This window comes from Macrotis lagotis, chromosome 1, assembly GCF_037893015.1.
Source record: "Macrotis lagotis isolate mMagLag1 chromosome 1, bilby.v1.9.chrom.fasta, whole genome shotgun sequence".
Classification (NCBI taxonomy): Eukaryota; Metazoa; Chordata; class Mammalia; order Peramelemorphia; family Peramelidae; genus Macrotis; species Macrotis lagotis.
The window spans coordinates 270954916-270980358 of NC_133658.1; the positions used below are offsets into that span (position 1 = coordinate 270954916).

The window sequence follows — 25443 nt, forward strand, 5'->3', positions numbered from 1 at the left end:
TTATTGGATAAATGTCACAAAATTACCAAGCAACAAGTCTAGAATAAGTATCCCTAAATCCAAGACTCATCTCCCCTCAGACTATGCTGTCTAAGCAACAAAGCAACAATAACCAGAGGAAGAGCAATCTATCCATCAGTTGCTTTATCTGCTCAATGACAAATAGCACTTTAGCTAAAAATTTTCATTCTGTAATTGTGATTTTGTGGGAGTCTTTAGTTTTCTGTATGGGCATGTAACTATTTGGCCCCTAGCTCCCTTGTTGGGAGCAACTGTGGCCTCAAGTGCTTTGAATTAATTTTCTGGATAAATCTGGTGACTGGTACCACTTTTGTTTGATGCATTCAGGCTACAGTTGATTCAGTAGTCTATAACTGAAGAAATTGAGACAGTGAAATATGGTTCCTCCCAATTGTGTCTGATTCTTGTGATCCACTTGGGTTTTCTTGGCAGGGGTCTTTCCTCAGCTCATTTTGCAGAAGAGGCAAACAGAATTAAGTGACTTGCCCAGGATCACACAGTTAGAATCTGAGGCCAGATTTGAGCACAGGAAGATGAATCTTTTGATTCCAGGCACAGTGCTTTATTCACTTTAGTACTTAGACCCATGATGAAGGGAGATAAGTTGATTAAAATGGGTAAAGATAGTATTTATTATTGTTTTCTGAATTAATCATTCAAAAGGTCCTGTGTGGATGATATAATTGTGAGTTCCCAAACTTCACAGTGTCTAGAGACATCTGGTCATGGATGGTAGATCATAGAGTGACTTGTACCTAAGCCATCTGAATTCTGGTGGGTGGGCAGAGCTTCATTTGGGTGACTACAATCAGGGGACTGAGGCTCATGATATGGAGAGGTAGAAAGACAAAGAAGCTACTGCCAATTAGGTTTAAGAAAGACCCCCAACTTCTTTCCCAGCTGCCAATGGGAATCAGATAAAATAAGAGAGAGCCAGGATCTTTGAATAGCGTTCCTAAAATGACCCATTATACTGTGGGTATACTGAGGTAAGTGTTTGGACAGGAAAAAGTACAAGAGATCCATATACCTTATCTTGGTGGCAGATCACTTAGGTTCTAGAGAATATGGTGATTAACTGAATTGCTTTCCCTGAATATCTGTATCTTACATGTGTATTCCCTTATGGTGTGTGTCCCCCATAAAATCTTATAGACCAGGCTGTACTATAAGCTGCCTGAGGTCTTAATCAGGGACATGTCATATTTGAATATTAACAATTCTATGTCACAAGGTGAGTGATGGATTTACCTTCTTAGTCTTTCCCAATTTTCTTGCAAATACCTATATTAAAGGTTGCAGTATCCTGGCAATCTGATTCTCTCATTCTCTCCATTGTAATATGATTTATACCTTTTGATGAACCCTTCCAGCAATGTCAACTCTGTTATTCAGATTTATGAAAGAAACGTGCTGTTTTAACAATTACAAAGTTGGTGGTATTAGGATATGATCATAAACTGTTAGCATGTCTTTTAGCAATTAAGGTTTTTAAATCCTAATTATATCTGGGTGATATGTGTCATCCAGAATTAATTTTTATATTCTCTTAAAAAATCCTAGTGGCACATGGAGTGGTCAATATCCAATTAAATGTGGGACACCCCATAAGGTGGAATGTCACCTTTGTTTTTGAAAGCCCATTTGATGAAGTTGTCTGTGAACTCATTTCTGTAACTAGGTGGTATAAGAAAGGTAAATTCCTTTCCCCCAAAGGAAATGGTCTATTTTCCTTGCAGGCATGGAGGGGCAAATAAAAAGGGCCTTTTGCAACAGATTAAACTGTACAAAATTAAAACCTTTTGATCTCAGTCCAGTTTGAACCATAAATATTTAGAAAGAATTGTTATTTTACAAAAGAGTAGATTATTAGAGAGGACAAAATGCTTCAATGGAGGTACCTGTATGGCATGAAATTATTTAATCCTCTTGCTATTTTATAACATTCTAACAACAGTAGTCTCAATACTTCATCTTAGCTAGTTCAAGAAATGCAGCCCTCAAAACCATTATGAAGCAGGGATTATGGTTTTCTTAAAATACTGTTTTGGATGCTGACTGTTTGGAAACTATTTTCCCCCTGGTATTATAAAAAAAATTTATAACCCCCCCCCAGAAAAAAATTGTACAAGAGATTCAGGGTTTACTTGGTATACTAAATTAAGTTTTCAAGGTTAATCTTTCAATTGATGTTTTTGCTTTTATAAATAAAACAAAGGTTGGCTGAAGTTTCTCCAAAAGTTTCCCAATAGTCTGTTAAGAATATGCCAGCTCAGTTAATGCCCCAAATGTACTTTAATCATCTTGGTGAGTTATCATTTGCATTTTTGGAGAGAATACCCGTGTCTCTGAGGCCAATGATCAAAACTAAAATGTAGTCATTGAATCTATCCCAAAGTGGACCAATCTCAGGTGTCCCCTCAAAAAAAATGGTCAAGGAAAGGCTGGATAACCATTTGTTGGGAATTTTGTAGAAGGGATTCCTGCATGTATGAACTGGGAGTTAGGTAATCCCTGGGGATTTTTCTGTAGCTGAGATTCTATGATTCTGTGATAACGAATTAGGTTCCTCACAACCTGACCAAAAATCTTGCCCCTCCTGAGTATTGGATAATAAATGTATTCTAACAAAATATCACCCTCCTCAGTCTCACTGACCTTTTAAGCTTTGGGGATTCTTAGTTTGATTTAGGACATAGTGGGTATTTATGTCTCAAAGACTTAAGACTGGAAGAGATTTCAGAGGTCATCTAGTTTAATCTAGACTCCCTTTACAATGTAAGTTATCTCACTTGTGGCTCCAAGAAGCTGTTACAACCCAGGAAACTGTCTTCAAAGATGGGTTAAACCAAGTTAAGTATAATTGATGAGTCTCAAACCTGTCAGAGGGTCAGGGGGATATCTACCCCAAGCATATGAAGACTTCCCCAGTAAAATGGGCAGATGAGAACAATATGTTCCAATGGTCCCCTTACTTCCCTCACGACAACCTGGTGAAGTACATGTCACAATTTATCCTTCTTTGACAGATAAGGAAACTCATTCTCAAAAAGGTAAAATAATTCATGTAAGTCACAAAGATCTAGATTTTTGGAGGTGGAATTTAAACCTAGGTCTTCCTGATTTGGAATCCAACAATCTATACATTAAATCACTCTGCCTCTTACAGGAGTAGTGTTAGTAGCTCTCAAATTCAGAATGGGTAGAAAATGATGTTAAAATGAACCTGGAGCAGCTAGTTGGTACAGTGGATAGTACATCCTGGAGTCAGGGGGATCTGAGTTCAAATCCAGCCTCAAACATTTAATAATTACCCAGTTGTATGGCATTGGGCAAGTCAGTTAGCCCTATTACCTTGCAAAAAACCAAAATAAATAGATAGATAGATAAATGAATGAATGAATGAATAAATAAATGAACCTGGCAAGGATAACCAAAAGGCAAAGGGCAAAGGGCAAAGGGGTAGATAAACTGACTTAAAATATAAAAAGAGGAGGCTCAAAGAAATGAAAGAACAACTGTTCTTGGGGAATGGGTTGAACATAATAGCTGATGAAGAGAAAGAATAGCTGCTCAGCAATTATTTTGCTTATGTTTTCTTCTTGGATTGGAAAGGAGAAAACAAGAAAAAATGGCTAAAAGAAAATTGCTACCTGATATGAGATCTTCTTGAGCTCATCATCAAAACTAAGTTAAATATGGCCCAAGATGTAGTTGTTGTTATTGTTGTTCTGCCATTTTTCCAGTTCTGTCTAACTCTTTGTGAAACCATTTAGGGTTTTCTTGACAAAGGTACTGGAGTGGTTTGCCATTTCCTCCTCCAGCTCATTTTATAAATGAGGAAATGAAGGCAAAGAGAGTCAAGTGACTTGGTCAGGCTGACACAGATAGTAAATCTCTGAGGCCAGCTTTGAATTCAGGAAGATGAATCTTCCTGACTCCAGGCCCTGTATTCTACCCACTATACAACCCAGCTGCCTCCAAGATGTAGTTAAGGACTGGCAAATATGATGACTAAGCCACAGTCTGAGATCTTTGAAAGATTTGGGAGAAGAGGAGCTACTGGACAGAAAATCAAAAAGTACCCATTTTCAAAAAAAAAAAGTGAAAATTGTGGAGTCTGCAAACCACAAGCCAGAGAATTTGACTATGATTCTTGGCAAAATTCTAGGAGGTATTATTAACAGAATAGTCAGCAATCATCCAGAAAAGGAAGCAGTAATCACAAGCAGTTGGCATGGACCTCATTTTCTTTTTACATGGTTACTAGCCTGATAGCTCAGGGTAATGCTGACTATCTACAGTGCAAATAGAGTTTGTCTAGGTTTTAGCTAAGCATTTGACAGTATATCTCACACTTCTTTTCTGGACAAGATGGAAATGTAAGCTAGATGTGGATTATAATTGGGTATAATTGAAAGTGATTGAATGATCAGACCCAAATAGTAACTATCTGGTGGTTTGATGTGTATTTAGGATGAGATCTATAGTACAATGCTCCAAATATCTGTGCCTGACCTTGGACCATCCAACATTTTATTGGTTACACGGATAAATACATAAATAGCATTCTTATCAAGTTTTCAGAAGACATGGATCAAAAAGAGATAATTGGTTTGTTGGAGGACAGATGACAGTCAGTTTTCAAAATGATCTGAGAGGCTAGAACATTGTGGTGAATAAATCTGATGAAATTTAATTTAAGTGGAATAAACAAAGTTTTTCATTTGTGTTAAAAAATAAGCTTTTCAAATGCAAGATAATAACAACAGCATTTCTATAGTACTTTCAGATTTAATAAAATACAAATATAACTCTGGGAGGGGTTGTGATAAGTGCTAGTATTATTTCTATTTTACAGAAATGGACACTAAACTGGATAAGGATGGACTTGACTAGGCTCACAAAGCTAATAAATCTAAGTTAGGATTTGGACTGAAATCTTCTTGACTCTCAAGTCCAGCTCTCTATCTTCTGTACCACCTTTCTGCTTCAGGTTAGGGGGTGGCAGGATAGGGTACTGCTAAGCAGTTGTTTATGAGAAAAAAAGAGCCAGGGATTTTTAGTGGACCTTAAGCTCAATAAGAATAAACAGTTAATGGGGTGGCTATGTTGTACAGTGGGTAGAGCACTGGACCTGGAGTCAGGAGTACCTGAGTTCAAATCTGACCTCAGATACTTAATAATTGCCTAACTGTGTGGCCTTGGGCAAGCCACTTAACCCCATTTGACTTGCAAAAACCTTAAAAAAAAAGAACAGTTAAAGAAGGTAAAATAATACTAAAGAGGATTCACAGAGTCTTAATGTCTAGGCCTAGAGAGACAAAGTTTCTCTGTACTATGCTGTGGTCAGATCTTATCTATAGTACTGTGCTCAATTCTAGGAATGACATTTTAAAGAAGACATAGAGGCTAAGGAACTGGGGCGGGGAATGGAGGACAGGTAGAGTAGGGAAGTGGGGGAGAAGGTTGGAGAGGAGAACTAGGAGCTGGGGGTGAATACTGTGAAGAGGTATATTTTGGCTTGATGGAGGGGAAAACTTCCTAACAATGATAACTATTTGGAAATGGAAGGGTAGACCTTAGAAGGTAGTAGGTTCCCCTTTACTAGATTTTTTTTTAGGTTTTTTTGCAAGACAAATGGGGTTAAGTGGCTTGCCCAAGGTCACACAGCTAGGTAAATATTAAGTGTCTGAGGCCAGATCTGAACTCAGGTATTCCTGACTCTGAGGCCCATGCTCTATCCACTGTGCCACCTAGCGGCCCCTCACTAGAGATTGTTAAGGAAAAACTGAATGACCTTCAGAGACAGCCAGGTGGTAGAGTAGAGTGAATGCCAGACCTGGTATCAGGAAGACCTGAGTTCAAATTCTCTGCATGACCCTGAGGAAGTCACAAAGCTACTACCTACCTCAGGCTCCTCTTCAGTAAAATGCAAATCATAATGCCATCTATATCCCAGGGCTATTATGAGAAGAAATGAAATTAGATTTGTAAAATACCTTGCAAACCTTAGGACAACATATGAATGATGGTGATGGTTGTTTGTTCTTCATTTTTAAAGACTATCAATGATGTCTTGACTTAAACATGAATTGGATTGAAGTGAGGCAGAGTTGTACAAACTTATCAGCTTCATTCTCTCTTCTAAAGTCATCAAAGTCCAATGGCAAGACAAATTTTAAGATGATTGGTGATAGCCTTGGATGCAGTAGATGAATGGCCTTGGTGTCTTTGTTGTCCAAACAAACTCTACAGCACCTATGGCACTGTGCTAATTGCTTTATGAACATTATGTGTGTGTGTGTGTGTGTGTGTGTGTGTGTGTGTGTGTGTATAGTTTTTTTGGGCAAGGCAATGGGGTTAAGTGACTTGCCCAAGGTCATACAGTCAGGTAATTATTAAGTGTCTGAGGCTAAATTTGAACTCAGATACTCCTGACAAGGGGGGTGCTCTATCCGCTGCTGACCCCATGTGATATTTTTTAATGAGTGAGATTTCAATGACATCTTAGAAGGTATCCAAAAAATACCAGTGCAATTTAAGACTTTAATAACTTATTAAAACTTTAAACTGTCATTTAATCTAATTTACCCCAAAACTATTGGGACGTCTTGTATATGGACAGTGCTTAAAAGCCTTAAAGTACTATGTAAATACAAATTTTCTTAATTGGGGGAGAGTGGAGAGAAATATGGAATTGGTCCAGTCTTGTTCTTCTGACCAAGTAGACTGCCAACTGGTCTAAAATTTACAATCTTAGAGAGTTATCTGGGAAACTGAGAGGTTAAGTGATGTAGCCATGATCACCCACTCAGAATATGTCACAGTGAAGATTTGAACCTAGATCTTCCTAGCTCCAAAGCTAGGTCTCTAGCTATTATTCTACACTGTCTTTTATAAAAATAGTGTTGTGAACACTCAAGTTTCAAATGAACTGAGGTAGGAAAGTAACGGTAAGAGTTGTAAAAGCATGTTTTGACAGAATCATGCTATGCTTTTTTTTCCTGCTCTATTACCTATCCTTGCATCTATCCTTTGTAAAGAATTTTTTTGGAGACAATTGGGCTGAAGATTCACACAGCTAGTAAGTTCCTGAAGTCAAATTTGAACTCAGGTACTCCTGACTTCTGAAGCAGTGCTCTCTATTCACTAAACCACCTGGAAAGAAGTTTTAAAAATATAAGTGCATTAGTGAGTTCTTTATGTATACATATCTATCTCTTTAGACAACTCCTTTTTTTCTTTCTCATAGGAATTGTTTCTCATTTTGCCTTTTTCATGCCACTAAGTATTTGTGTACTTTATTCTCCATCCCTGGAACAAGTTCCTTCTGTATCCTTGCTAGTTGAAATTTTTTGCTTCCTTTTGGACATATTTCAAGTCCCACTATACCCATGAAGTCTTTAATGGATATTCACAATCCCTTCCTTCTTGAATTTCTCACATTTCTTTCTTTGCTTTCTCTATACTAGTTCTGATTTGTTACTAGGGTTATTTGTGTGTCTTATTCCTCTCCTAGATGATAACCTCTTCCAGGAACTATTTCTTATTTATCTTTGTATCCTCCTGCACTTCATTTTCAGAATTTTTTTCCTCAAGATCTTTTTGTGTCTCTTGGACTGACTTTTCTGTGGTAGTTTATTTAGGTCCTAGTATCCCATCTGAGAGTGATGGCACAGTAAAGTGGATACAGAGCTGGACTAGGAGTAGGAGTATGATGGAGTCAGCGCCATCCAACTTGGATCAGCTTTCTAGAGGCTATTATTAAAACTTCTGCATTATTCCTCAGAAATCAGCAAAAATGACAAATCATGATTTATTGTTTTGTTGGTTGTCCAGACTTAAAAATTAAAAATATGAATTAACCTTAAAAGTATGTTCTCAATACTTATTTTTTCCTTCCGGAGAGCTGGTTGTTAAACATTTACCAATATGTCACTAGATTAGGAGCCAAGAAGACTTGAAGTTTAAATCTTACATCAGGTCCTTTGTTGTTTTATCCAGAGGAACACCATGCCAAGGTTCCATTCTTTCTCTAGCTCTAATTAAATGTTCTATTGGAAAGAGAATTGACTGGGGTTTAGAAGACCTGGTTTCTCATTTCTGCTCTCCTCTGATGTTGTAACCTTAAGAAAGTCACTTTTCTTTCTGTATTTTATTGTCCTCAATGGTAAAATGAAGGGATTAAGCTAGTTGATTTCTAAGATATACTAAGTTTTAAGGCACTTTCCAGCTATGCCTTTCTAGTTTTTTTAACCTCTTCAAGGGAATCTTTAGCACATAAATTTTGTCTACAGTTTCTCTTAGTTTTTCCAGATGCTCCAGGAGCTTTGATAATAACCTCAAATGTCTCCTGCCAAATGTCTCCTAATTTTGCCCCAAAACACTCAGAAAATAAATCCATTCAATGAAGTAAAATAACTAAACATATAGAGACTTGTATCTTATTTACACAATTCTTTTTTTCTGATCTTCTATGTTTGTAGAAATGCTCCTTTTGTTTCATACTTGTTAAGTTTGTAGAAATGCTCATTTTATTTAACACTTGTTACATTTGGGATAAATAAATAAATAAATACTTTTAAAATCTCACCAATCATAATGATAAAAAGAGAACTGAATATAAGAGAAAGGGCCAAACCAAAAGGGTAAATCAAGGTTTTCTTAGTTTTCAAAAAGCACAAATTGCTCCATTACATCATTAGATTACTAGTTAATGGGTTAGTTTTGTGTGAGCACTTGCTTTTATGGTATACCCCAGGACCTGGATCCTTAAATCTTTCAAGCTCAGGGAGGACCTGACCCATTTGCCCATCATTCCCTACATCATGTACATGAGGAGCAGTGGTGATGGGGACTGTGTGATTGCTATGCAAGGTCCTGAAGATCAAGGTAGGAGGAGCAAAGTCCTAGAGAGAAGATGATCAGGCCATATAGGGGAGCTTAGTCATCAGAAGCACTTGCAGGCATGGCAGTTTTGGTGCTTCATGTCTAATGACTTGCCAAGTTTCAAACCTCTCCTTCAAAATATCCCCTCCCCCCACTCTATAGCATTAGAAATATCCTAATAGCTTCCTTGGATTTTCAGCGACATGTATGAATAACCTTTAACTTGCCCCTGTCTAAACATTCCAAACATGTCTAGGGTACGGTAATTTTTGCATTGCTTTTCATTACTCATAAGGTACATTAGGTGGACACTGAAGGATGAATTATTCTTTTCAGCAAAACATTTTTGTGGAGTAAGTAAATTTATCTTACAGGGAGAGTAAAAGGAAGAAATATGGCATTAAAATGTGCAGATCTGAGTTGAACACATCTCTCTTTTACAGGGAAACCATGATTTAAGTGCACTCTATTAGTAATGTTTAATAAAAGCCATAATTCAGAATGTCAGGTGGAGGCTGTGAGCATTGAAACTAGAATTTGGGGGAAAACGACATGGACATTTTTCAGAAGAGTAACTCTTTTTTAAACCATTTGTCTGAAAGCCTAAATTAGCTTTGAAGCCTACTTTATCTTTTTTTAAAAAGGCAATGATACTACAATTATGCCTTATCAATTAATTTTGATTATAGCAGGCTAGGTATAGGTTGGGGAAAAGAGTTGAGTAGAGAGAGCCCATAGGAAAGAAAAGATGAAAGAAATGGATTTTGTGCAAACTCAGCCAGTTTGGGAACTTGGATGAGACTTAGAAAAAAATGACCCCAGACCCCAAGGAGAAGATTCTTAAAATATCTCTAACTCCTGATTGGCTGGGAAGGGTAACTTCGGTGCTTTCTCTGTGAACTTCTCTAAGGGAGCGGGCACTGGACCTCATAAGAAGTTATAAGGACCTCCAGGGAGTACTGGTGTACTGGTAGACAACAAACTAGAGAGAGAGAGGGAGAGGGAGGGAGGGAGAGAGAGAGAGAGAGAGAGAGAGAGAGAGAGAGAGAGAGAGAGAGAGAGAGAGAGAGAGAGAGATTCTTTCTCTCTGGTCAGAGCTTTCTTGAAATGTTCACACAGAGGGTGACAGATTTACTAAAAAATCAGAAATATTCCATATTTTCCCCTCACTTATCTGGATCTAATGCCTGTACCCAAATCCATTATTGCTTTCTTTCTCCCTTTGCTGCTTTGTTGTAGTCAAGCAACTATCTAGACTTGGATGTGGCAGTATTGTAAACCTTCCACTCTGCCCAACCAGGACAAGAATCAAGGCTAATAGAAAATTTTTGCCTAGGTCAGCAAGAAAATAGCTAGCATCCTCTTCAGGTGCTCCTAGGGTATATTTGTGCAGCTGTTTGTTTTTTTTGACCCTTGTGAAAGAAAGCTGAGGAAGTTTTTTTGTTTGTTTGTTTTTAACTAACACTGGTGTCACTAGGGATATGAATTACAGACCTTTGGTCAATAATCCTGACTGGGTTCTAGTTATTGCTTTGACACCTACATTTTGCATAACCTTGAGTAAGTCATTTCACTGCCCTGGGTCTTAGTTTCTTCCTCTAGAAAATGGGGAGAGGGGTGGACTAGATGATCTTCAAATGGATTGTGGCTAAACCAGTTTCCTTTCCTGTTCCCATTTCTTTGTGTTCAATACAAAAGGGTAGAGACAAAGGAGTGCTAGATCTTGGAAGTCCAAGATCAGGGTTGAATCTAAAACTTGCTAGTGGTGTGACAATGAGCTAGTTATTAAACCACTTTGAAAGTCAGTTTCTTCACCTACAAAATGAGGAAAATAACATTTGCTCTCTTGACCTCATAGGGATCTTGTGATGAAAGTCCAATATAAAAATGAACTATAATAATTATTATTATAACAATAACATGTTTCCAATTCTCTGATCACCCATTCTCTAGATGGGAATTTTCTTCTTCTAATGGATTATTAATTGAGGACATGAGTCAGTGCCATCATAGCTGGAAAGAGTCAAGGTGATGTTCAAGCTCATTTTGCTTGGTAGAACATGTTTTCTTTAAGTATTTGAAAGACTGTCATGTGGGAAAATCAATGAATTTACTGAGGCAAGTGTCGGCTTGACAGTCAGAGCCAGGCCATAGGGGCATGACTGGTTTATGGAGGCAGTAGACTTTGCTTCTCTGGAGACCTTTCAGTGGAGCTTCTGTGTTGTAGAGGGGGGTCCTTTCTCAGGAATTGATAGGATGAAATGGCCTCTGATGCCCTTTTCAACCTCTGAAGTTCTGTGGGAATGTCCTGACAGCTCTCTGAGAGTTGACATCTTAAGAATTTTTATCCTAAAGTAAATACCTGTCATTTGGAATTTGGAACAAAGGCATTTCTCTTACTTCCATTATCTAGGAAGGAGGGAGAAATCTTTTAGGATTCTCAATATTTACCTTATGTCTACTAAGTCACATTGACTGTTAGTTTTACAGAGGAAGAAACTGAGACACAGTGACTTGCCTAAAACAAGATCATTAGCTACCTAAACCTCTTCTGTGACTGTCCCAGTTTGGCTGTAGTATTCAGAACTGAATGTAATACGTTGAATGTAGTCCTGTATTCAGCTCAGATAGGCTAGGTGCAGGTCACAAAGTTAATGTCTAAGTAGAAATCCAAACCTAGGTTAGGTCTTCTGTTTCCAAATCCACTTTTCACTACTCCAGGCTAAACTGTTATGATAGCAAGTATGAATTTTTTCTGAGATTATATTGATATATTTTCCTTTTTTTAAATTTGAGAGTGAAAAGACTAATTTTTTATTTGGCAGATGGCAAGAAGCATGGTGTTAGTGAGACAATGGGATGTTAGGAAAAAAGCACTGGATGAACAAGATTCAGATATGAGACAAGGGTCCAAGTCCCACATACTTTCTCTGTTACTTTATGGTTGATAATGCATTGTAGTATTGTTGTTATAAAGATCAAATGAAATAATGTATGTAAAAGGGAGGAAGGAATGCTGTCAAGGGGATTGCTGTTCAAGTATGGATTAGAATAGATGAGTTCTGCAGTCCCTTCCAATTCTAAGAATCGGTGATTCTGTGATCTTTACATATTCATTTTTCATCAGTACTTCTTTGGGACTTCTTAGCAAACCTTAAATAACCATAATGAAGCATTAATGTCAGCTATTATTACTATTGCTACCTGTGTAACCTTGGGGCCATCACTTAATTTCTCTTGGCCTCAGTTTCCTCATCTGTAAAAGTAGAGGGGTCAGACTTGATGACCTCCAAAGATTCTTTTGGCTATAAATCTAGGGTCCGTTAGGAGGTATTAGAACTGGAAACTGTTTTCAGTTAGCCCTGACCTAGAAGATGCTGGCAAGGGAAAAATGATCAGTGCAATTTGCCAGTCACTCTTCAATTAAACCCTCTTTAAACTTTAAAGTGATACTTAAATAGAGTTTTATGGAGCTATTATTTTCTCTCTAACCTGAGGTGAAGTAATCTTTCTGAGACATTTTAAAGGTTAGGCAAACAATTAGGATGCAATTCACCAAGCGCTCTAATATTTCATTTACCATCTATAAATACAAATGATAATGTCTATAAACTGCCCTTCCCTTTTACCCATCCGGGCTCAAGTCCAGCTATTGCCCAATAGGGGCCTTCCACTTCATCCAGGCTGCTCCCTTCATTGTTCACTACCCATTATATCCTGGTGGCCATGACTTTGCTCAGGTAGTTCCCCATTGCCCTGGAATGCTTGATTCACTTTTGCTTAAGTTTCATTTCCATAACTCCCCATTACGTTTTTTTTTTAAATTTGGAGGGGGGAAGAGGCAACAAAGTTAAGGTCACATAGCTAGTAAGTATCAAGTTTCTAAGGCTAGATTTGAACTCAGGTTCTCCTAACTCTAGGTCATTTCTCCATCTACTGCACCACCTACCTGCCTCCAACTATTATCTTTTAATTAAAATATTAACCTCTGATATTAGTATTCAGTGATCTGATTCCAACTTACCTTTGTGAGCTTCTCCACATAATATTCCTCTTTACATATTATTCTATATTCTAGCCAAACTGGGATATTAGCTATCCTATATCTCATTTCTCCCTCAGTCCTGTGCCTTTATACTGGACACCAAGCCTGAAGTGGACTCTCTCTGTCTCCATCTCCAGGTATTGAAAAGCCTCCTTTCTCTCAAGGGGAGATGCAGGTATGCTACACCTCATCCATGAATTACCTTTTCCTGAACTCAAAAATGGCCCTAACTAGTTATGGGACCATAGGTAAGTCACTAAGTTTCTCTCCTCACTCAGATCATATTTAGTGTATTATGTGCAGGTTTGAATATCACATTTGAAAAAGAGTGTTGAGTTGGGACAGTCATAGAAAAGGTGGTCTGCAGAAGAGAAAATTTAGGGTGGTGTGATTGATGTCTTATGTTTACAGGATTGTCCTATGGAAAGGAATCTTTCTGTTTGACTTTAGAGGGTGGAACCAGAAAAACTGGGAGAGAAGCTTCAGAGAGGCAGAATTAAGTTTCCTCAAAAGGAGAAAAAACTTCCTAACAGTGAGAACCCACCTGAAGTGAAATACTTTGCCTCAGGAGGTAGTAAACTTCCAATCAACCAAAGTCTTTATAGGAAGTCTAGATGACCTCTGGGGTTTAGCCTAACTCTTAGATTTTGTGATTCTGCAACCTTTCAAATTTCTTATAGTCCAGCTAGTTGGCACCTTACATAAACTATTGACCCTGAAGTCATGAAGACCTGAGTTCAAATTTCACCTCAGATACTATCTATGTGATCCTGGACAAGTCACTTAACCTCTATTTCTTCATCCGTGAAAGTACTCCCTATCTTGAAGGGTTGTTGTGGAATCAAATGAGAAAATACTTGTTTAACCCCTTAGTATAGTGCCTGAGGAAATACTCCATAAATGGTAGCTGTAACAATCATAATTAATAATAATAACAATTATTATAACTATCATTAGTCAATGATTTCTGGGCAAAGGTGTATAGAAGCTGTAAGTAGAAAGGAAAGGAAGTCCAATGCATCCCAATGCCCTCCATCCCTCTCTGCCTCTAATCAGGTCCAATCAGGCATTCCCCATTTGTTTTTTTTTCTCCCCATAATCTGCCTGTGATATGAAGGTAGAATCATAAATGACAGATGTGTAAACTTTTGCATGGAGCAATGCCAAGAGTTTGCGTACTTACACAGCATAGCCATAAATATTAATATGGTACAAGATTTGAAGCTTCACCAGCTGGATCCTCTCTCAGGGGATATCCCCACTATTTATATTCGTAGTAATGAGCAAGCTGTTATTATTTAATCAGTCTGTTTGAGAAGGCTTTGGAATAAAGGGCTTCCTGCAAATTAGCGAGAAGCAGAACCATATTTGGAGTCTTGGAGAGCTGCAAAGGCAGCTAGCTTGGGTAGTGTTGTGGAAAGTATACTGGCCTGGGAGCAGAGGCTGTCATCCAAATCAGACTTCTGACACTTATTAGCTATGTGACCATAGGCCCACTGAACCCCACTATATTCAGTTGTTGAATGACGCAGTTCATACTTGTGGTGCCTACCTCCCAGAGTTGTGAGGTGTAAATGAGATTATCTGTCTATCAATCAAACTTTTATTAGGCAATTATTCTGAGCCAGTCTAAATCCTAGGGATACCAAGGAAGGAGAGTTGGGGGGGAGCACTGGCCCTGTCCTCCAGGAGTTCATAATCTAATGGGGGACACAATATAATCTTTATCTGCATATATATAATATATATTCTCAAAGAATAATTTTGTCAAAACTACATTCCTGGTCAAAGGTTGATTTTCTTAGCTATTGTGAGAAATTGAATGTGTCCTCTTTTATACTTAGAAAGGAATATTTGACCTGCCCTCCTTGTACTTTAACACAGGAATGTGTCCTCCCTTAGATATGTATCATTTTATAAGGATGATACTCCGATGAAAAAAATTTTGTACATCCTAATAGAATGGCCTCGAGGGAGGTTTAATGTTTTGTCTTTTCTTATTTATGTATAAATATCCTGGTTTGATTCCCCCCCACCCCCGTCTCCCTCTGCTTAAGTTGGTCATAGTGGATAGATAGTTTCCACCTATAGGTTTAGGAGTCATCTTGGACAGATGGCTTCCACCTAAAGGTTTAAGGTAAATCCAAGAGAATAAAACTTCATGTCCTACCTATATTTTTAAGGTTTTCAATATGTATATACACATTTCTGCAATATATATGTATATTATATACTAAGGCACACTAAAACTTCTAGGGAATACTGGAATCCTATACAGTGACAAGTTGTGTAAAGCACTATACAAATGTCAGTGGTTATTTTAGGCTTCATGAACAGCTCTTCTAGCCATCACAAAGCTAGGATCATTGCCAGCGGTCCTCTGTGATACTCACACAGAACTTGGTTAATTAAGAACAAAATCCCCGGTGGAATGCATGTGGACCTCCCTCCCTTGTGCAAAGTTTACACAATAGTTATGGTCCTGAATATAGTGTATGCAAGTTGAATTTTTACACATCAAAATCCTATTTTCCCCCTAATAGTATATTATTGTTTCTGAGAGATTTTCATCCTATTTGCTGATGGATATTCAATTGGTTATTGTTCCTGATGATTAAGATCCAAGTTTCTCCTGGAAGGTAATCAACTTACTTTTTCTCCTTCAGAAGATTAGTGATTTAAATGGTATTTGATATTACCCCATTCCACCCCTCTGCCCTTCATGCATGGCAATCCCTTCACACCTTGGGAGATGGTTTTATAAGTACCATAGCCTCTCAATACCCATTTCTGGTGGCCCACATTATGGTCATGAGCCCTTCTGTGGCTGGACTTCCCCCATGATAGACAAAGTTTCCAGGTCTGGATGTCATACTTAAAATCTGTCTAGACTGGTAGGCCTTAACAAAACTTGTGCACCAAGGGCAGAGACTTTGTAAACTCAAGGTCATTACCAAGGTATAATGAAATGTGGAGACATTTTGCAGAAATGTAATTTCACAAGAAGCACTTAGATAAATTGTAAAGTGAATAATATTACTTCTCACCCCGAGTCTATCTGTTTGTTAATCATGGGTTTTTGTTATATGCTCTATTGGGGTCATTGGAAACATTTCATAGTTGCTCCAAGAATTCAAGAGCCAAAAGAAGAAAGGAAATGCTGAGGCAGAAGTGACTCCCGAGAGTCTGGAGATGAGGAATTTCTGGTTATATTTTAGTAGAACACTGCAGCATGTAGGGTGTAGCAAAGGGACTTGGGTCTTGTCTGGGTATCAGTATTATGTCTGGGTTCTCATTAACAGAACAAAATTTCTTCTTTATAAAATCTAGGGAATGGCAAAGTGCTTTGCAAGAGGTTTTTGGAGAAACAGCTTCTTCCTGATGCAGATTCAGCAGCCAGCCTAGAGAAGGCAGCATTAATCATAACAATAATAATTGTAATGATAATAATAATAATAATAATACTTAACATTGACATGATGATTATGTACCAGAAACCACGATAAAATACTCAATGACTATTATCTCCTTTAATTCTCATAATAATCCTGTAAGGTGAGTGTTATTATTTTAGCAATGAAGAAGCTCAGGAAGAAGTGAAATGACTTTTACAAGATCATAGAGTCCATAAGCGTTTGAGCTTGGATCTGAACTCATGTCTTCCTGATTCCAGATCCACAACTCTATCCAATACACCACTTGGTGCCTTGGATCCTGGCTGTGGCTCCTGTGTAGTTCAGCATTCACATTCTATAGGTGACAATGGCAAGTGCCTAATGACCCAAAGCTCAATATTTGAATAAATTATCTTCCCTCATTTCCTTTAGTTCTCAGTAAAAAGCATCTATTCTGGCAAATGATTTTGCTTTTCCCTTTGAAATCTTAGTTAAAACTGGTTTGAAAGTGATTTAGATTGGGGGTGGTAAGGGGGGGATCATGAATATTTAACTGAGTTAAGGGCAGATTTAATTATCTCTTCCTTTGTCCTGTCCAGCAGTAAGTAGTAAATTACCTTGCCTGGAAAATCTAGGTGTAATTGCAAAATTGCTACCTGGTATAATGAAGACATTTATAGCATGTCCTCCTGTGTCTTCCCTAGTAGTGTTACCTTTTTCTTTCTTTTCTGAATTAACCCATGCAAAGTCCAAAATTGCCTGTGTAAATACTGCTTCCACTGTCCAGCTCACCAATCAGCAACATAGCTTTTTCAACTCATAAACTTGGGTAACAGATAAATATTTTAACTGCTTTGGAAACAGGACAGAAAACTCCCTGGGCTGAAGTTTCCTTTTGGTGCAGTGCAGGGATGAGCTTTGGGAGAGGGGAGAAAAGAGCCAGAGAAAATAATGTAGCCAGGTGGCCTGGATCAGAGGAGAGAGAGGCCAGGATGTAGAGTCTGAGGACATAGCTCAACATTTTGGCCCTGTTACTTACCAATTGTATGTCCTAATGGTTTATGTCTGGAAGTCTCAGTTTCCTTATCTGTAAAATGGAGAGTTAGGACTAAGTGATTGTCTAAGATCTCTTCTAACTCTCTGTCTAGGATCCTGGATTAGAAATAATCATTTACCAGAAATAGTGCTTAAGTAGTACTTTAAGATTTGGGGAAAAAACCCTTCTGAGCACATTGTTTTAGCTGAGGCTGAAGCATATCACCCTTTGGGGTATTCAGGTATTACAGAATGAGGTGAGGCTTGGAGAATAATTCATTTAAGGTCTCATAGCAAGTCAATGAATAAGCTGGGATTCAAAATTAAACTGTTGTGTTGTTTTCTTTTTTAACTCAAGTCCAGTGCTATTCCTATTGCTTTTAGGTTTTTTGCAAGGCAATGGGGTTAAGTGGCTTGCCCAGTGTCACACAGCTAGTGTGTCTGAGCTTAAGTGTCTGAGGTCAGATTTGAACTCAGGTACTCCTGACTCCAGGGCTGATGTGCCCACATTTAGCTGCCCCTGTTTGTTTGTTTTAAGAAAGGTCAAAACCCTTATAGAGATGAAATGGAAAGGTAGAAGCAGTGATGGGGGGTTGTTGTTTGTCCTTCTTTCTTGAAGAAGACCATGACAACAGGGAGGTGATGCCATGGCATGCAAGTAAATTGGCAATCATGGTTAAGTGACTTACCCAAGGTCACACAACTAATAAATATCAAGTGTCTGAGCCTAGATTTGAACTCAGGTCCTCCTGATTTCAGGGCTGCTACGCTATCCAATATGCCACCAAGTTACTCAGTAATGGGGATTAAGGATCTACCAAATAACCTCTTGTCTCAAACTATGCCATTCTCTGAAATGGAAAATATATAAAAACTGGGCTGCTCTTTGGTAGTGTGTACAGGGTATATGGGATAACAAGAGGAATCTTATTCCTGGGCCAGGAAAGCAAAGGAATGAGGGAAAAAAACTGGAAAAAGATCATTGACATCTAGAAGGGACTCTGCAGGGTATGGAAATAAGAGGGAAAACCTCTTGAGAACAGGCATGCCCAAACGCATGGAAAGATATCACAGTAGGTACAGAACTGAACTAGAAATCAGGATAAACTGAATTTGAATCCTGCTTTAGATCCTTACTAAGTGTCTAACCCTGAGAATTAACCCTTCAGGACCTCGGGATTCCATTTGTAAAATGAGGATAATAAAGCATGTTTCAAGGAATTTGTGTGAGAATCAAATGAGGTAATAATAAGAGCTAGCATTTACATAATTCTTTATTTGATGTTTTATTTGATCCTCACACCAACCTTGCAATAGCTATTATTATTCCCATTTATCATCGAAGAAACTGAGGCTGGGAGAGAGAGCTTAAGTAATTTTCCCAGGATGATACAGCTGTTAAGTGTCTAAGGCCAGATTTGAACTTACGTTCCTTACTCTAGATCCAATACTCAATCCTCTGGGTCACCAAGCTGCCTCTAAATATTCTGAGGTTTGGGGTGTGTTTGTGAGTTTGTCTCCAAGATGTGATTCTCAGTTGGGGTTGAAGGTTTCAGTTATTGGATCTAAGGAGATCAATTCCCAGATTCCACAGGACTTTTCAATAAATAAAAATTTATGAGTACCTAATGTATATCCAGCCCTGTGCTAGGGTCTCTGGGAGATAAAATGAAGCATAAAACATACTATTTTTTCCTTCTTTTTAAAAATTTTTTTCCCAATTACATGTAAAGATAGTTTTCAACTTTCGTTTTGCTAGAATTTTGAATTCTCTTCTCCCCCTCCCCAAGACAAGGAGTAATTTGACATGTTATAAATGTACAATCATGCTAAATATATTTCCATATTCCTCAGGCATTGGACACTTACTAGCTGGATGACCCTGGGCAAGTCACTTAACCCTGACTGTCTTGGATCCAGGGCCATCTCCAGTTGTCCTGATTCATATCTGACCACTGGATCCTGATGGCTGTGGAGGAAAAAATGAGGCTGGTGACTTAGCCTAGTTCCTCACTTATTCCCCCCATAACTCCCCACTCAAATCCAATTCACCTGCTTGTCATGGCATCACCTCCGTGATATATGATCTTTTTCGAGAATGAAAGACAACTTTATTTCCAAATTAGTCAAAAGCATCCTATTCTTAAAGTGCTCACAGTCTTGTTAGGAGAAAATCAACTGCCCATTTAAAAAAAACATTAAAATACAAAGTGATGTTCAATATGCACCCATTTTCCTAGAATGGCTATGCTATAGTGGAAAGGTGGAAGATCTATAACTAGTAATTCTGGCCCCTAGGGCTAGGTAAACCTGAATAAAAAGTGTTCTGCTGTATAAAGGATTGCTATGACTATCCCCAGCATTTAATACAGTTTTGCAGTCTCGTGCTCAAAGATTTCTGCTTGTTTGAGCAAATGAAGGTGAGGAAGTACAATTTGGAAGCTTTTGATGAAAGCCAGCTCTTTCCTACCTGCTGGGACAAGCCTTCCTTAAACATTTGCGCTCTTACTCAAGTGGTGAAAGGAGATTCTCTGAAAAGCCCAGAGGCTGACAGCAACCAGTATAAGCAAAATTTCTTTTTCTCTTGTACCAATCCTATAAAAACTCTATTTCATTTCCCCATTCCCACCTTGAAAGCAAAGTAGTTAATTAATTTTTAAATGTTCATTATAATGCTACACATTTTCTAACTCCATTACCATCGGTCTCCATGAGCGAATCTTTTCTTCTATTTAAGGTTATTTGTAGTGAGAATTATGCTGTTGCCCTATCAAAATAAAGGGCCCCCTGGCTGAACTAGCAGGCTCATGTCCACACCCGCAGCTTGCATCTTAGTCCAGAGGAGCAGCTGCCTGAGGAAGGGAAGAAATCTCTTCCCTTGATTCTTCCGCACTCAGCTCTTTCTGAGGGGCTTATTGTCATCCTAAGACACATTTCCAGCTTCCTGGGACTAAAGCATGAGACAAGAAGATGCAAGCGCCACTGATTCACCTCCGGGAATACTTTGGAGAGATCAAAAAATGCTGGTGTGCAAGCTGTTTCCTGTGGGAGGAGCGGGCCAGCGCAATCAATCCACGAATGCATTGTAAAATCAATGCTCTGTATAATTAGGGCACTCCAAGGGTAAAGAAAAATTCTTCTTCGTGTACAACTGGGCCCTTGAAGACCAGAGATCTGACAAGACCCTGAACAAACACATTTTAAATAAGGTACCTTGGAAGGTATGGTATCTCTGGGCAGATTGCTGAACAGTCCTTTTATCTTTCCGACTACTAGTATATTATTGAAACCTTTCCACCTTCTCACTGGTTGACCCGAGGGGGTGTGGAGGAGGGGCAGTCTGCCTTCACTTTAGAATATCTCTACTCAAGAAGCCACATTTTGCTGCCCTTTGGGAGCAAGGGCAGTTTGTTGCCCAGAACCCATTGCCCTCAGTTATTCACAGTAATCAGCTTCCTAAGTGTGTTTTCAGAATCATATTACTTTTGATTGTAGGGGTTTGAGGACCTCTGATAAAGGAATGCCTAAGAGAATCAGTTAAGGATGTGTCAAGGATGCAGCTGTCAATGATCCTGATATAGGACTTCACTTCCTGGCAAAATCGGGTATTTCAAGCCTAAGACCTCAAGCAGCTGATAGCACCGTCCAATGCTCTAAGGGAGGATCAACACAGGGGAACACAGACACACGAAAAAAAAATTACCAAAGGGCATCAGGGTAATCAAATTCTCTAGGACTTCCCTGCTTTGACAAATAAGGCTTTTTCTCTTTTTCCATCCAAAACACAAAGCTTTACCACCTCCCTTAAACAGGGACAGAAGCTTGAGCTTTTTTTGATTTGATTCACTCTCTTCATGGAGTCTGGAAGCTAAAGGGAGAGGCTCCATCTCTTGTTAAGCTTTTTGGCAATAGTTGCTATCATCTTTCCCCAAAGATCTATTGCCTTGATTTCCTGATTGTGATATGTATTAGTGATGATATTGTTAGAGCACTATTCACTTTTATGTTTCAGAAAAAAAGTCCTATCACCCTAGCTCCTACATAGGGGGGCTACCTAAATTTCCAGTTGCCCTCTGTTTTGCTTTGCCTTGATAGAATGCAACATCCTTTCAAGGTAAAAGCCCCTGGTTGTTGTACAGGGAGACGTGAATTCTGCATGAAATAGCAATTTCTTTTTAGTAAATGGGGTGTGATAAAACCCTAATCAAATCCCCACCTGCAGCTGGAGTGTGTAATTTTTACTTTCGTTTTATGCCTCCAACATTTTCAGATGACTGTGTGGAGTTTCATCCTAATTACCAAGGTTTGAGTTGCGCTCCCCATGGACTATATTTTATATCCATAAGTCTTCTGTAGCTTATGGAACATGAAAATATAACAGAGAGTAAAATGTTTTTCCCAGGATGCAATCCAAAAACCAAGATGCATCCCCAAATGACCAAAAAAGGAAAACAAGAGACAAAATAACAGTAAAGTTTGCTTAAATAGACCTGTCTAATGTTCTCTGCAACTTGCTTTAGTGGAGGTGAACACTTTACTTGGGATCAAGAGACTTTTGTTATAATCTGGGTGTTGCAATCTGTGCCTTTAGGACAAGGCCCTGCCTTCATAAGCAATTATAATTTGGTGGCTATTGAATTAATAAATTTCAAGAAATTACATTACTAATATCAAATCATGGTTAAAAGGTTTCAAAAAGAGCTTTAATCAGATCTATTTAAAGGATTATTTGTGAAGTGCTTGAAAGGAGTTTTTCCTCTTAAGTATGGTTAACCTCCCTGTAATAGTGCTACCACTGTTCATTTAATTAGTGAACCCTTTCCTCATAGACATTGCTTAGGGAAACTTTAGCCCAGCTGGGTGTCCAACAATCACAAATTAGTGGAGTTTGAGTTAATGAGGTTTTACTGTGTACACATTGAGACTTGAGGTCAGACTCTTTCCAGATTTGCCTTTAACAACTGTGAGCAAGTAAGCATAGGGAGATCACTAGCCTCCAGCCCCAGAGCAAGGAGCATTTCCACAATGTCTTTGCCCCTTCTGTAAAGTACACTGAACTCTGCCAGCAGTTCAATAAATGGGAATTAAATTGAACAGATGAGTTTTTTAAAATGTCTGATGTTTGAATCTCAAAAAGATTGGATTTAAGAATTTCCCTTTGATCCTGAGTTTGCACTGACCTTTCTTCCCCTTCCTTGACATCTTATTTCTTGAATTCTTGAAAACTCAAACTTCAGCTGGAGTGAACAAGAAAGGACCAGCTGTTCAATGTCTGATAGGACTTAGAATTTTTTAAATCCATTTTTGAGTTGAGGCAGTATGAGTACAAAGAGTGCCTAACTTGGATTCATGGGTAAAGTTTGGAATCCTTGAGCCAAGGTTTGGAATTCTTGCTCTGATACCTGCAATTTCAATCAGTCAATAAAAACTTATTAAGTACCAAACACTATACTAAATGAGTTAGGATAAGTCTTTTAACTTTTCTGTTTTAGGACTGATATCTCAAATACATCCTTAGAGGAAAGGGGTAGAATCTTTTTTTTTTACTTTTTAAATTTTTTTAAGACAATGGGGTTAAGTGACTTGCCCAAGGTCATACAGCTAGGCAATTATTAAGCATCTGAAGTCAGATTTGAACTCAGGTACTCCTGACTCCAGGCCCAGTACTCTATCCACTGCTGCCCCTGGTGGAATCTTTTAAGAATAAAGCCTAGGCCTATCTAACTCATGATATTTTCATTTTATGGAAGATGGCAAAGTAAAGGCAGTGGCACAAACCATTCTAAATACCTTTAATATCTCTCTAAATAAATTCTAGAGTGGCAGAACCCACAAAAAGACTGAGTGACAGTAAAGGGGTCAGAAAGAGATTACAGGAGTCTCCTTGCTATCACTGAGGCAGGACTCTGTTGCTTTGCCCGTATTCAGATCTGGGTTTCAATGCTAGGAAGAGAAACAGAAGCACAGCAAAGCTTACCAAGTGAAGCAGGGACCCTCCTCACAGTTCCAGGGAAGAAAGGAGTGCTTGTGGTCAACCACAGCCCAAAGCACAGGCCAGAAGAGTAGTCATAATCTCTCATAAGACCTTGGAAGAATTGAGAACTTGTAGGCCCTAGAAGTATCTCTGAAAACAAATGCAAAAACTCTCAAAAGTTTGGAACAGTGAGTCCCTCACTCTGGAAGCAGAGCCCTATCTTAACAAAGAATTAAAATAATGTCACAGGCTGAGGAAATGAGCAAGCAATAAGAAGATACACACTTAGAAGAAGATAATAAAGTTGAAACTTCTGAATCTAAAGCCTCCAAGAAAAATATTAATTGGTCTCTGGCTATGGAAGAGCTCAAAAAAACATTTTGAAAGTTGAAAAGGGAGGTTGAAGGAAAAAATGGGAAGATAAATGCAAGTGATGCTAGAAAATCATGAAAACAGTCAGTAGCTTGGTGAAGGAGATATAAAAAAAATTGAAGAAAATAACATCTTAAAAACAAGACTGGGTCAAATGGAAAAAGAGGCCCAAAAAAGTCAGTGAGAAGAATGCCTTAAAAAAAGCAGAATTGACCAAATGGAAAAGGAGATACCAAAGCTCACCTGAAGATAATATTCCCTTAAAATATGGCAAGGAGCAAAGGGGAGCTGATGACTTTGTGAGAAATAAAATAAATAAAAAGAATGAAAAATAAGAAGAAAATATCTCATTGGACAAACAACTGACCTGGAAAAACAGATCCAGAAAAGATAATTTAAAAATTACTGGACCACTTGAAAGCTATGATCAAAAAAGAAGAGTCTAGACATCATTTTTCAAGAAATTATCAAGGAAAACTGCCGTGATATTTTAGAAGCAGAGAGTGAAATAGAAATTGAAGGAATCTACCCATTAACTCCTGAAAGAAATCCCCAAATGAAAATTGTCAGGAATATTATAGCCAAATTTCAGACACCCAACTCAAGGATAAAACGTAAAAGCCATCAGGAAGAAACAATTCAAATATCATGGAATCACAGTCAGGATAATACAAGATTTAGCAGCTTCTACATTAAAGGATTGTAAAGGCTTGGAATGATATTCTAGAAGGCAAAAGAGCTTGAATTGCAAACAAGAATCAACAACCCAGCAAAATTGAACATAGCCAGTGAAATAGTGGACTTTCAAAACTTTCCTGATAAAATGATCAGAGTTGAAAGAAAATTTAATAGCAGAGAGCTATATTGAAAGGGAACTTCAAGAGATTTTTATGAAGGGAGAAAAGATTTTCAGAAACAGGAGCTTGAGCTAACCCTTTATCACATATGACTAGTATTCAGGGCTCTCTCCAATTGTCCTGATTAGATGAAACTGGTCACTGGACCTAGATTGCTCCAGAGAAGAAAGTGAGACTATATGCATCCCATATGCACTATATGCACCCCTCTGAAGTCATGGTCTTCTTTGAGAACAAAGGACAAACATGATCATCAAGCTCTCTACAATGTGATTCTATACTATTGTATTCTAAGTTTGATCTCACTCTTTTCATAGATACTTTGTGTATTTGTGATAAAACTCACTTCAGACTTTTGGAAACAATATTTTTACTAGTTGTTCTTACTATACATTCTTAGTAAATACTGTCTAGAAACTAATTAAATCAACAGATTTAATGAAATCAATCTGATTTTTTAATGAAAAGCACCCCGGTTGGGGGCTTGTGAACTATAGTCTTAGAAGCATAAACCATCAAAGTTATCTCTAGAACCTTGATAGTAGTTGTCATTCTCCTATATCCCTAACTTCAAGTTGGGGTATGAATTGGGGACATGATCCCAGTGGGAGTATTACATAAAGACAGACAAAACTGAAGCTCAGAAAGTGGAAGGAAACTCTCTAGAATCACATTAACATTTTGTAGCAGATTCAGAATTTAATAAAAAGTAATCTGACTCCAAATCCAGTGCACATCATTCCACATAACCTCGTCCTTTCAGTTTCAATTTCTTCTTCCCCTTTAACTTTATTGACCTTCATTATTCTATTAACTATGTATCAGAGAGAATTTTTTAAAAAGTAATTTTGT

At 38.2% G+C, this 25443-nt stretch overlaps 1 long non-coding RNA gene across 1 annotated transcript in view; it reads left to right on the forward strand.

The window, feature by feature from the left end:
• Positions 1 to 25443, forward strand: part of LOC141516166 (uncharacterized) — a 123779-nt gene that overhangs the window by 88070 nt on the left and 10266 nt on the right. Inside the window, exon 2 of the long non-coding RNA XR_012476622.1 lies at positions 13096 to 13206. This is a non-coding gene — a long non-coding RNA (uncharacterized LOC141516166). The remainder of the gene's footprint in view (positions 1 to 13095; positions 13207 to 25443) is intronic.